The following is a 13,501-nucleotide window of genomic DNA, read 5'->3' on the forward strand; positions in this document are numbered from 1 at the left end:
ACAGTGTACAGACAGAGAAATAACAGTCCTTGCCCTACCCAGTCCACAGTCTGAGAATAAGAGGAAAACAGACCAAAACAGGCATATAAGGATGTCCCTGGTTTTACAGACGAGCTGCTGCAATACTTGTATGGACAAAACTTCCATTGCCATTCAAAACTTCACTGTCAGTTATTCATCTTTTCCTCTTTGCATATTGCTGTCTAATGTTGCTCTGTGAATGGCATTTTGCTTGTGTATGCTGAATATGCCACCTTCAGAAGAAAAATAATTTAAAAAAATAAAAGTATTGGGGAAAAAAAATAACCTGCAAGAATATCGTCTATTGAGTTGGAAATAACAATTTTCAGTGCTCAAATTGATTGAGGTTGCCAAGTAACACATCCCTAACTCTTCCAGCTTACATAGAGAAAGGATGGCAGACTCTCCTTGTGCATTCAGGGCTTCCTTCCTTTTGTAAGCCCAGATTACAGGTTCAGCCATTTACAGGCTGAATACCAAAACCAATTAAATAGGTCCTATGTGTGTTTTGTGACATGAAACCCTTATCAGACAGCAGGAGTCAAAATATCATGCCCTCACCTTCCACTGTGTCTTAATCGCAAAGGATGAGCAAGAACTGCAAAACCAGGCACAGCTGGAAGTTGATTTAGTTTGTTTTTGTAGGGTAAAGAAGATATTTGCTTTTATCATGGCTAATAGGATTGATTGCTCATTCATACCACAAAGACTGGCCTAAGTAGAGGATTATACATGTATTTTATTCATTATAGATGTAACACCTTCAAAGTGCTCAAGGTGAGCTATATGGTCTAGAGCAGAGGTCTCTGAACATGTTTTTCATTGTGCATCCCCATCAGTGAAAAATTCTTCAATATGCACTCCAGTATAAGTATGCTTATTTATAAATTACATACATGGAATACTATATTAATGTTAGGTACACTAATAAAATATATACAAAATAGAAATTTTTAAAAGTATGACATAAACAATATTTTTTATTTTATTTTATTATTTATTAGTAGAAATATACTTCCTGCACCCCAGTGGATTGTCTTGAGTACCCCCTGGGGTGCAGGAACCCCAATTTGTAGGCAACTGCTCTACAGACCAAAGCTGTGAGGTCTAATATCCACTGTCTCATATCCAGCCAAATGGATACTTCTGTTCTGATTTACACAAGATATGAGGTGTCTCTCCATATCCATTTAACCTGCTAAATTATCTTATCAGCAAATGTGCGTGCCCTGATTTTACATTAATTGCACAAATATTTAGCAAGTGTATTCTTGCTTCCCACTGAACTCCTTTTGTTTGAATGCTTTTTATAAAAGCATTTTATAAAAAGCTTTTAGAAAAAAGCCTTTATAAAAGCTATGTAAAAGTGGCTTGGGGAATGTACGACATTACTTTTTAAAGAAAAGAGACTGGGCATTCTAAAGGAGGAACTGAAACTCTGGTGTGCCACCTTTGTTGACGGTCTCATGAAGAGTCTTACATAGTTGACTAGTACTCAGTGGACAAAACTGGCAGGAGAATGAATGCAGCGTTGCTGCACAACACTGTTCACACTTCTTTAGCCTGTGTTCCCTGAGCTCCTTATCTTCCGATCCTGGTCACAACTGCCCTTTCATTCTTGAAACCAAGCTGGGAATGATTCATAGAGGCAGACAGAGTTTGAATAACCAAGTACTGATATGTTGGCAGAGCATTGCAACAGGGAAAAGGCAAAGGGTTTGGTTTACTGATGGTCTGAATTAAAAAGAGCTCTGAAGAGATTTGAAGTAAGAAAGGAGGATCTACAAAGAAAAATAGAATGTTTCTCTAAAATAAGGACAGTGTTTGTAGACCTATGTAGAACATAGGTTAGTGAAATGTTGGGAATTTCACTCTTATTGAATGCCAGGCCACCTCTGTACTAGAATGAATTTAAAGATCTGGCTGTGAACACTTCTTTTGGAAATATAACTCTCTATTGTCTAGATATGAGCTTTGATAGCAGACATCCACTGCAACTGTTGGGAATACTCTTACTAATTTTTTGAATGAGCTTCACTGTATTGCTGGCTAAATAGCCCTTGTGTTATATATAGTCTCTCCTCTTTCTTCTCTGCCAAGAAAATCTGGCAAGTTATTGTCTTTGCCTTTGACACACTGTAATTTTGTACAGTCACTGAAGATCTTGCAGTTATATTTGTCCGAGGTGACAAGTGTCTCAGAAAATCTCACTGCCATTCAGTTTTTACTTTGGTTTCTGTTTCAGATGGGTGTTTGTTTGTTTGCTTGTGGTTGTGGAGTGTTTTTCTTACACTGCCAGCCCTGTAAGTTCATTCTGCTACCTAAGCTGTGTTCTTACGTCACTATTTATAAGGAAGACTCCACAGTTCACACTCTGTTAACATCTCTGCAAACTGGGGAAAAAGATAGGATGCTTGGTCTTCCTCTTTGCTGGGAAAAGTAATTTTATCTACAAAGCTAAGTAGGTGGACTTATAGGAAAAAAGGAAAGTATAACCTTGATGAATGAGTGGTTACTGCTTTGGCATTTTTCCTTTTTTGGAACTTGTAATTCTATTTTCAGTCTGTTAATTTCAGTCTGCACAACAAAATAAAGACAGAAGATTGTTGGAAATATCAATTGCTTTCAAGAAACAGAGTAGAGTTATAGCCAAGATAAATGTGCTTTAATAAACATGCAGAGTAAGAGCTATCTGGTGGCTATAATCAACACATGGACTAAGGTAAATAGTGGCACATTTTGAGTTCTACCACACTACAGGAACTTTGGGACTTGTTATGTATGAGCATGAAATAAAAAATTATATACTTTAATGTGAAGCCATGGGCTTTGAAATGAGAAATTGTAACACCTCATAAATCAGGGACTCATGGTTACCATGAATAATATTAGTGTAAGATATTTGAATGAGTTAGTGGTCAGGCCTCCACAAATGTTGTTTTGTTTCTCTGTATTCAGTGTAAGTCAAACCAGCAAATTATTGGCGGAAAGCTCCACACTCTACGGTAATCGAAAAGCCAAAGGCCACTGTATGACTGACTGCTAGGAATATCCCCTGAGCAGTCCGTTTCACATTTAAGCTTCCACTAGAATTAAAAATGAAGAAAAATGGAAGCAACAGTTAGGCAAAACATGCCAGTATGCTATGTTATTACAATTTTTCTTTTTTCTTACACAATTATTGCACTCAAAAGATCAGACTACAAAATGCCAAGAACATCCCCATGGCTGATATGTTAATCTTGGGAATGCTTAACAAGGACTGCATGGGCAGTCATAAGGTTTTAAAGAGCTACGGTAAATCTCTGCAAATACTGCCTTCATTTTTACGGTGAACTAGTTAAGCGAAACAGAAACAGGTCACTCATCTCCAGTGAGGAAGCCGTTTAGGCTGTAATAGTACACCTTATTTTAATCTCTCTCTTCCAATGCTTTTTGACTTCCCAGTGGTATCTCGGAAAGCACAGCTGCTTAACGTGCCAGTTCAGAGGTCTCTTACTAAAACTCAGCTACAACTCCTCTTTGGTTGACCAAACCCGATACTTATGTGCTAAGCAAGAAGTGTAGTTCATATATAACACAAAACATGGAAATGAAAACTAGGAGAAATAGTGTCATCATATTCTCCTTGAATTATAACTGAGATCTCACATGCAAAATAACAATTACATTTACAAGAACAGGCAAAAGATTGAGTGATGTTTTTCCACTGAAAAAGGTGCTCTTAAGCAACACTCTTTTTGTGGTTAAACTTTTAAGAATAACTAATTGTGAATGAAATTGCACAAAATTGCTGTCAGCTGTTACCTTTTCTTTAGAAAAATACAAATGCGTAACAAGAAGGTTTCTTCTAGGACTTCCATTGCTTCTCAGGTTATTTGGGAGTTTCAGCTCCCTCCCCAACATTAGTGATATAGATTTATATAGGTATATGAACTGAGACAAGATGGCTCCCTTTTCCTTAGCATTTACAGTCTTTGCCACTTGTTCTGCAGTCAGATCCATAGGAACTGATTTTTATACAGAAGCATGATTCAAATTCTGAATGTACAGCATGGCTGTATGCTGACCTAAAAAGACAAACATCAGTATGTACCAGATGTATCCAATTATGGGCCCTGGGTGTAAAGAGAAACCCAAAGTAAAGTACTTTCCCAGCTAGATTTCAATACTGAAAAGGACTCTGCCTGAGTGATCAAATTCAATTTCCTCACAGCTACACACCACATTTAACAGTTATCAAATGCAGAACCATCCACAAATACCTGCTCTGAACCAACCTTCATCATGTGCTCATTTCTAGCTTTCAACAGAAAGATGAGGTTGGCAATTGGCACAGATGTTGTGCTGTGCGCATGCAACAGCAGAGGTCTGGGTAGGCAAAAACACTCTTCTCGCCTCAATGCAGACCTGCTGTGGAGAGGTACAAGGTAGCCCATCTGACTCCCACTGGGATATGGACAGCAGTGAAAAGAGTGTATGAGAGAAAGATAAAAAGTCCAAACATAATGTCACTTGACTGAACGCAGAAAATTCAGGAGCTTAAACATAACAGAGACGTCAGTTTCACTAATTCCCTCACATATTGGAGAATGTATCTCACGAAGTGCACTAAGCAGCGGAAAAACAGAGGGGCAGGAAGTGTTGTTAGGTGCCAAGGCTGGATATGAATCCAACCCACCATTAACTTCAGTGTTTGCAATGATTCACTGCTGATAACAATGTACATTCAGAGGGTTGCAGGATAAAGAATCTTGTCATTCTGATCCTGTGCTGCTTGTCAGCTTCATTCTTTACCTTTGGTCAAGTTCCTATCCCATTAAAGCCAACAGAAATTATGAGAGGAAACACATCAGGAAAAGCTCTCTATACCTTTTCCAGTGACTTTTTTCTTATTTGCATAGGGGAGAAAAAAAAAGGCCACCAAAAGTCCAAGGTGTTGTCCAGTTCAAGAGGAGACAGATCTTTCTTTCTGCTAGAGAAACATGGAGGTGATCATCAGAGAAATATGAACTCAGAGAAGGATATCTGTTAAATGTTATGGGGGAGTTCACAAAACTCAGTTTTGAATTTTGTTTGCAGATGGAAAGTTTTGAAACGTTCTTTTTTAAAGTAATCTGTTAAATTCACTTCCATTAATGAAAGAATTATCCCACAGATATCTGTGGGGTTTGTTTTACAAAAAAATCCAATATAAAGGAAAGATAAAGGGAAGGAGGAAATAAAGAGATTATTAGTGTCTTTGTTCATGGAAAGAGGACAGATGAAAAAATAAATAAATGTTATGGCAATAAAGAAGAAGCAAACACGGCAATTTTAAGTTATTATGACAAGCACCAGTTTTGTGAATACTTCTGTGTTATGACACATGTGGGTGATCCCATGAAGAACTACTGGTAAAATGATAAGTTCTCAGTATTTGACAGTTGTCATTTGCTAATATAAGAGCAACAGAACAAATTCACCACAGATGTAAGCATACATTCAGAGCTATAAATCTGAGGTTTCCAGAGCTGTGCTTTACTGTATCAGGTTAATTTGGACACAGCCAAGTGATTATAATTCTTTCTGGAATAAATATGTAGAAAATTTGCATAAGATAAACCTGATTTTGAGGCTTTGCTCTCTTACTTTCTTAATACTTGCAGCAGAGTAACGCTGCTTTACTGCAAAATACGTATTATTTTAATCCATTTGTTTATATCTTCCCTCTTACAGGAATTAAAACCAGTTCAATACTTGCATTATAGTCACACAGCATTTGTGAGCTTTCTGCCCCCTTGAAAGATAAACGTCTAGAAAGAGCTGGAAAGGCACCGTCCTTCTGTAGTTTGAGTCTCAGCATGACACTGCAATATGAATATTTAATAATAAATTAGAAGTTTCAGAGTTGCCATGACTGCTATTGCCTGGACACAGTACTGCCTGTGGCTTTATGCAGATTGCTATTCGAGTTAGCATTTAACGAAAGCATTACAGATGAAGGTAATGTGCTCTCCCAATATTAGTCTTTTAGAATACATTAGTTAGCTCATGACTAGACAACAAGATTTTTAGTGTACAGTTCTAATAGTTTAAGGCAATGTTGTAAAACAGCTTGAGTTATTTTAGGATTTGTAGGTCTTAAGTTGTACTTGACTATATTTACTATAAATATACATGCTTATATACAGATTTAAAAGTGCTATTAATTGTGCGTATGTGTAATATAAACATGGTTTCTATAGATAGGGAATTAACTTTTAAATAGAGAAGGATGGGAAATTTATTTAACAGACATTATGACATAATAATTTCAGACACAGATGTAACATCAGTGAATTTATGATTAGCATGTGAAAATTAAACCTTGAGTGACCTACATCATGGCCCTCAATAAATTAAATTATCAGCATTGCCTTTCTTCATTGTGTATTTTATTTATCTCAAATAAAATATTACTTTTTGCGCCTTTTTCCTTTTTATTAGATTTTGTTTTCCTACATCCTTAGGCAACTTACTTAATAAAACTACTTGATTATTCTGCTGTCTTCAAGTCAAAATGTTGGTCCTTACTTTTACATTGGCGTAGGTTTTCCTAAAATATTAAATTTTACTTGCATTTCCTGAACAGCAGAAGCTCAAGGACTAATCAAGGTTCATTTCCTCAAAGATTTAACATTCCCAAAGATAGTATATATGCAAAAATAGTCTCCTTCCCCACTGAAGGTTTTTTACAAGTTGCTATTGACCATGATTGCAAACCTGAACATATTCAACTCCATATTTGGCTGGGATCTAGAAATGTTGCCTGTGATGTCATTTCCTAGTGCCAAACTTAAAAATCAGTCACCTCACTGTTGCCACATAGTGAGCTAAGTCACCTCTTCCCTCAAGTACAAACTGGCAGCAACAAACCACTACGCAGAGAAGATGAGTCTGCTTACCTAACACCTCCGGACTCACGACATTCCCACAAGCAGCAAGTTCTTTCATGAGCTCTGACTAGTGAAACAATATGTTTGGTAAGCAAAGTGCCTAGGAAAAATATAAAATTCTCAAGGATAATCTTCACATGCATTCAGATCATAAAAAAGCTTTAAAAACCCTTCTTATATGCAGCTGCATCTACTGCATGTCAATAAAGTACAACTACATCAATTTGCTTAAGACATGCAGAGGCATTACAGAGATTTCTCAAAGCATCCCAGATTCTCCACAAAATATGCTTATGTAGCCTACTTTATCCTTAAAACAGATCTTGTGGGAACAACAGAAAACTTCCTCCAAGATAAAATTATATCACTGGGACTGCTCACTGATTCAAAAGGGGACACTGAGTTTTATCTACTACCTAAAGAGCTGGACCCCATCCTACACAGGCAGTGAAGTCCAGTGGGAAATACCTACCATCCTTGAGAAGTGAGGCAACCAGGTCCTCTATCAAAAAGGCAAATTGTCAGAAATCATTGAAAGAATATCAGAGACTAAAAAAAGCCTGTATGTCAAGAACACTTAACAAATGACACCCACTTTCCACCTTTCTTTCGTTTGGTAAGATTGTTGAAAGCTTGAATTCTTGCAATATCACCATAGTCATGCAGATTGGCCAATCATGCTTTTCACCCATGCATGCACAAATATAGTCTCAGGAACCAGTAGTCCTGTGACTTCCATGAGAAATAAACATGCTTCTTTGGTGATACTTTCAGATATCTCTGCAGCCATTATTGTATGGTATTGGTGGCAAATATATACTTCACCTGCAGAATAAACAAGACAACACAACACACAGAATTCATTAATTGTTAAAATATAGGTTTCAGAGAGTCATTATGGTCACCTTCTCCCTGCAAAAATTTTCATTTCCCAAGTTTACACCATCCTATATTTACATATGATTGACAGTCTCTTCACAACAGCAAACTGCAGAGAAGAAGTTGTGAATTGCAAATTAGCTTTGGGACAGAGATTGAAGTCTTTTTTCTGACTCATCAAATTTAGCCACAGAAACTTAGAGTCAAAGAAACACAAGGCTTGTAAACGAAGCAAAACATGAGCAAGTGATAATTCCAATTACACTTACTGTTCTCTCAGACAAGCCACAATAAGCTGAGCTATCTTAAAATTGCCCCTACTTTTAAATAGTGCTAGCCACTGTTGTGTTGACTTTGGTTGCTGAAAAGTTACAATCTTAAAATAATCTCAAAAATTAATTTATTTTTTAAATCAAGATGGAATTGTTTTCATTTTTTTTTCAAAGGAAAATATAAAATATTTGTCCTTATTTTCTGTCTTTACATCTGACCTTTTTCCTCCATTTCTCTTCTTCAGCTGTGAGCACTGTATGTGAAGTTAGTATTTATGTGTGAAGTTAGTATTTATGTATTTCTTAAATCTGTTTATTAGGTCCAGATGAAAAAAAAAAAAAACCACAAGGATGAAAATTCACTTCTGCATTTTATTGGTTTTCAGATTAAAGCAAATTCTCATTTTTTTTCTTCAGATATTACAGTATATCCTATTAATCCTACAGAATCTAATACCGAAGAGTCAAATGAAGAACTAAAGCAATAACTTCAGGAAGCCCTAGAGGTTGATAATGGTGCTGAAGGTGCCGCTCTCCAAATCTGCATTTCCTTTTAATGTACCAAGAGGATATTTGCATATTCAGAGACTTGGATGAATCCAGGTTCTTGAAATTAGAGTGGTAGTGGGAACCCTCATTTAATTTTATGGCAGGAAATCACAGTGTGAGGTGCCGTTTATACTCTGGGGTTTTGTTGGTTTTTTGGGGTTTTTGTTTGGTTTTTTGGGGGTTTTTTTTGAGGGGGTGAGGAAGGTTTTTTTAAAGAACTGGAGAATATTGGAAGTATACTTTTTTAGCAGGTGTTATTTTATTAAGCTTGGGGCCTGAAAATCTGAAGTGCAAACAATCTTTGGCTTTTTAGTCTGCATTTCTGTTGAGAAATGGTTAACTCCTCCATTTTGGTTTTACTGTGGTTAAATGTGTTGGTAACGAGGTTTGGCGGGGTGGAAGCAGGGGTCCAGGTGCTTGTGCTCAAACCCAAACAAGCCCAGAAACACTCAGCCACCACTGACACAAACTTGGGTGTTTTAAAGCCATAAGGGATAGCACAAATAGTGTAAAGTTTGTGATGCTTGTGTATTGGGTCTGCCTGAGCTGGAGTTCATTTCCTCACAGCAGCCCTCACAGTGCTGTACTTTGCATTGGTAGCTAGAAGGGTATTGATAACACATTGGTATTTTGGCTACTGCTGAGCACAGCATCAGCACTGTAACATTCCTTCCTCAGTTGAGGGCAAGATCCTGGGAGGGGATTCAACTGACCCAAACTAACAAAAAGGGGTATTCCATACCATATGATGTCAGCTCAGATATAAAAGCTAAGGCAAGGAGCAGGAAGGCAGGCAGTCATTGTCTAATGGCTGCCTGCTGAGGAACCGTCACGTATGCTGAAGCCCTGCTGCTCGGGAGTGTCTGACCATCGCTGCTGATGGGAAGTAGAGAATGAACCATGTTATCTTTCACTTTGTTTTGCACACATAAGCTTCCCCTTTGCTTTTTGCTTTAAATAAACTGCCTTATCCCAACCCATGAGTTGTTTTTCCACCTTACTCTGTCCCCTGTTCGTCTGGGAAGGGGAGTGATAGAGTGGCTGGGTGAGCACCTGGTGTCCAGCCAAGGTCAGCCCACCACAGGTTGTAATGCCCTAATTTTTGCTGGTAGAAAAATTGTAATTATGTCTATTCGGCTTTACTAGTAAGAAAAAAAACCACAAAAAATTATCTTTCGCATTCTTTTTCCTTATTTTTGTATTTTTTCTAAAAGGAAAACACACCCTAAGCGTATGCACTCCATAAATGTACATACTAAGTGTGTGGACTGCCCCTGACTCTTTTCCTTTCTTCCTTCCTTGGCATCCCCCTCCTCCCTTGGGTTGGCATCAGCACCCACAGCTATATCAGGAAGCTGATCTTGCTGGAAAATATGTATTTACCTCAGATTTAAATCAATAACATGACTTTCAAGCTCTTAATTTAAAAAAAAAAAAACAAATTAGTTAAATTCTCTGAATTTAGAATTTTTCTTTTAATTTGTATTTGACTCTGGAAATGTGGAAACCATTCTTGTGGTCCTGCTGCAGAAGTTCCTGTTGACTTACTGGTTTTCAAAATAAGGACTGTCCTGTTCCTTTTGTATCAACATAGGTTCCTTTTTCATCAACACAGGTTCCTTTTTCTTTGCTCCTTTTTCCCCCTCAATCTCTTCTGCATGTGCTGAGATGAACAGAGACAAATAGACAGAGATGATTGTCTGTGTAGATGGCTGGTGGTTTGTGCATATGTACAGTAAGGATTTAATACATGTCAAAATATATTTTCTGAACATGTCAGGAAAACTTTTCATCTGGTTCCTACTACTTCCTTGATCATATTTATTTTACAAGCTTGATATGCATTTTAAATCTGCTTTTGCTTCCAAGTTGCTCAAAGTACTTTAAAGGTCTCCACCCACATTCGTTACAAGCGCGCTGGTGATACAGGGCTTTGCAAATGCAGGTAAGGCCTTCTAGCCTGCACAGTGGATTTTTTAGGTGAGACACAGTGTGCACTGAACTGAGCCCACCCTTTAATCCTAAGGTTCATCTGTCGGGGCTGGCCAAGCTCGGACGGTGGCAGCGAGGTCCTCAGGACGTAGGTTTGTTTAGAGTGACCTTCTCTTAGATGGATGGCCTTACAGGGCTGACGAGCTCCATCTGCCCGGGTTTAGAGTTGTCCTTCTCTTCTGTGTGTTCCAGGGCTCCCCTCTCATCTCCCACAATGGCACTGTCCGCACAGGCGAAGCTCCCATTTTCTCGCTCCGTTCCGCGCCCGGGGCTGCCCGAGGCCGGGCCCCAGCGCCTGCAGCCAGGCTCCTGAAGACAAGTAAGGATGAAGCATTTCTCATGGTAGATGCCTTCAGAATTGCCTTTGAGCAGCAGCTGATGCAGAGGAAGCACTAGGCCCTGAGGCTTGCAGAGGGGATAAAATTGAAGAAGGAAACTAAATTTGAGAACTGGAAGTGTCTGAGGGGCACTGGTACCTGGGCAAGTAAAGGGTCTGGGGGGGCTGGCTGGAAAAGGAGCGAGCATGTGGCTTGAGCACCTTCTTACTGTGTGAAATATGTGGCTGCGGCTCAGCTGCTGACTGGGGTTTATGAAGAGTCAAGAAACAAAAAACCTATGTCAAAGCTGTGAATACACAGTGTAATATTAAATAGTGTGTTTTGTAATTGAGGAATTTTACATGTGAAATGCAGAGTGTGCGTGTGTGTAAATGGAATATACAGGTCCTGTAGGACACTGGAGCACCCAGTCCAGGCCTTTACAGCACCCTGTTTTAAATTACACATGCATGAACTCTACTACCTGACTGAAAACATGCTGGAAGAAATAAGCTGTTACATGGGATGATAATAATATTCTGGATATTAAAGATATTTGTTATAACAACAGCAGAGAAAAGACAAGAACCGACCATTTTAAATGTCACCAGCAGCTTACGTTCTGGGTGTTATTCTTTGCAAATGAGCTCTATGAAAGAATTAGGGAAGGAGGAAAAATGAAAAAATATATAAAATATATATAAATATATAGATACTGGGATTTTTTAGCCTGGATGGGGCGCTGAGCAGCCTGGTCTAGTGGAAGGGGGTGGGACTGGATGAACTTTAAGGTTTCTGGGGGATTTTTTTAGTGTTTTTTTGTTGTTGTTGATAGGGGAGTTTGTTGTTGTTTTGGTTTTTTTTTTAAAAAACATTTCTAGCTTTTCATTTTGCTTTTTATTATTATTCTTACACTTCATATGTAACAGAGTTACAAAGCCCTCTGCAAAAGAGGAAGAATTCGAATCTGTAAAACAGGACAAATTGTAATAATCCTTCTATTCTTTAAAAAAAGGGTTAAGTTCTCATGTCCTGGTCAAAACCATCATAGAATTTAGGAATGGGACATCAGGATATATTTGTATTGGTAATTGAGCTGGAGCTGCCAGGATTAGAAGTTTGGGGGTCTCCCAGATTCCTTGAGCACTCTAGGGATGTGGTACTACAAGAGCAAACACCGACTTCTGCTATAGCAACATCATTGCTTTCAAGCTCTGTAACCTGGTGCATATGCCCCAAAATTTTAACATATTTTAATATTTTTAGAAATCTTACAAATGGCCTGTGTCAGAGAATCTTTGGTTTTTTTCAGGCTACTTACTGTTTAAAAACTAATTACCATGAATTCCACAGTTCATGTACTTTTGTTTTCCTTAGAGTGTGTCAAGTTAAAAGGGAATGAGAATAATCTGGAGCAGAAGCTGTCCAGCTTGCTCTCATTGGGTGGGGCCTGCAGGATGGTTGAGGCGCTGGACAATCCCCTCAAGATCCTGAAGATGTTTATAGATTTGGTCAGTATTTTGTTCATCACAAACCCTTGTAGGAGCACATGCAGACGTCGGTTTACAAACAGTGCCTTGTTGTGAGATGATGAATGTCTTTCTCTCCTTTCTGCGTTCAACAACCCCGAGGTGAATGACAAGGAGTTGTCCCTGGCCCACCAGAGGAAGGTCAGCTACATGTTGGCCCATGCCATGGAGTCGAAGGAGGATGTTTTGGGACAGGATGAAGGGAAGGGGCTGTCAGGCCTCACTCACACTTGCTGCCACAGCCCCCCTCCCAAGAACAGTGTCCCCTCAGTTCCCAGCACAGAAACACACAGAAATCCAGAAAACTCCCTGCAAAAGTCACTGTCCTGGCCCTTGGGTGGTGCCAGGGGGACAGTGGGGCTGACAGTGGATTTTGTAAAAAAGAAACACTTTGTGGAAGCACCAGAAGCCGCCCTGTGATTGCATCACTGCTGTGATGGGCCCATTGACCATCGCTGTGCTGAGAGGGACAGGGTTGGTCAATTTAATGGTGATTTAAAACTGGATGGAGCATCTGTGGGCTGCCTGAGCTCTCCCCTGCCCTTCCCCAGCCCTACATGGTGACAGAGTAAGAGTGGTGTCACTGTGGGGTGGGCATGTGCTGTCATGAGGATGAGGGGGGCTGATGGAGTGAGAGGGCCAATTGTGTCTAAACACACAGAGTCAGGTTTAGAAAGGAGATATTGTTTATTCTGCACAGAGTGGAAGGTGGATGTTTCCACAAATCCAGCATACCGACTGTCAAAATCTTTTGCTGTTTATACACTTCAGCAAACACAGGTGTTAATGTCCATGGGCTACAAGTTACATAGTTCTCTTATTAATTACAGAATTAATTACAGACTCAATTAGTTTGGAAAAGACCTCTGAGATCACCGAGTCCAACCTATGACCCAACACCACATTGTCAACAGACCATGGCACTGAGTGCCACATCCAGTCTCTTCTTAAAAACCTCCAGGGATGGTGACCCCACCACCTCTCTGGGCAGCCCATTCCAATGCCCAATCACTCTTTCCTTATAG

Source organism: Pseudopipra pipra, chromosome Z (genome assembly GCF_036250125.1).
Source record: "Pseudopipra pipra isolate bDixPip1 chromosome Z, bDixPip1.hap1, whole genome shotgun sequence".
In the NCBI taxonomy this organism is placed as follows: Eukaryota; Metazoa; Chordata; class Aves; order Passeriformes; family Pipridae; genus Pseudopipra; species Pseudopipra pipra.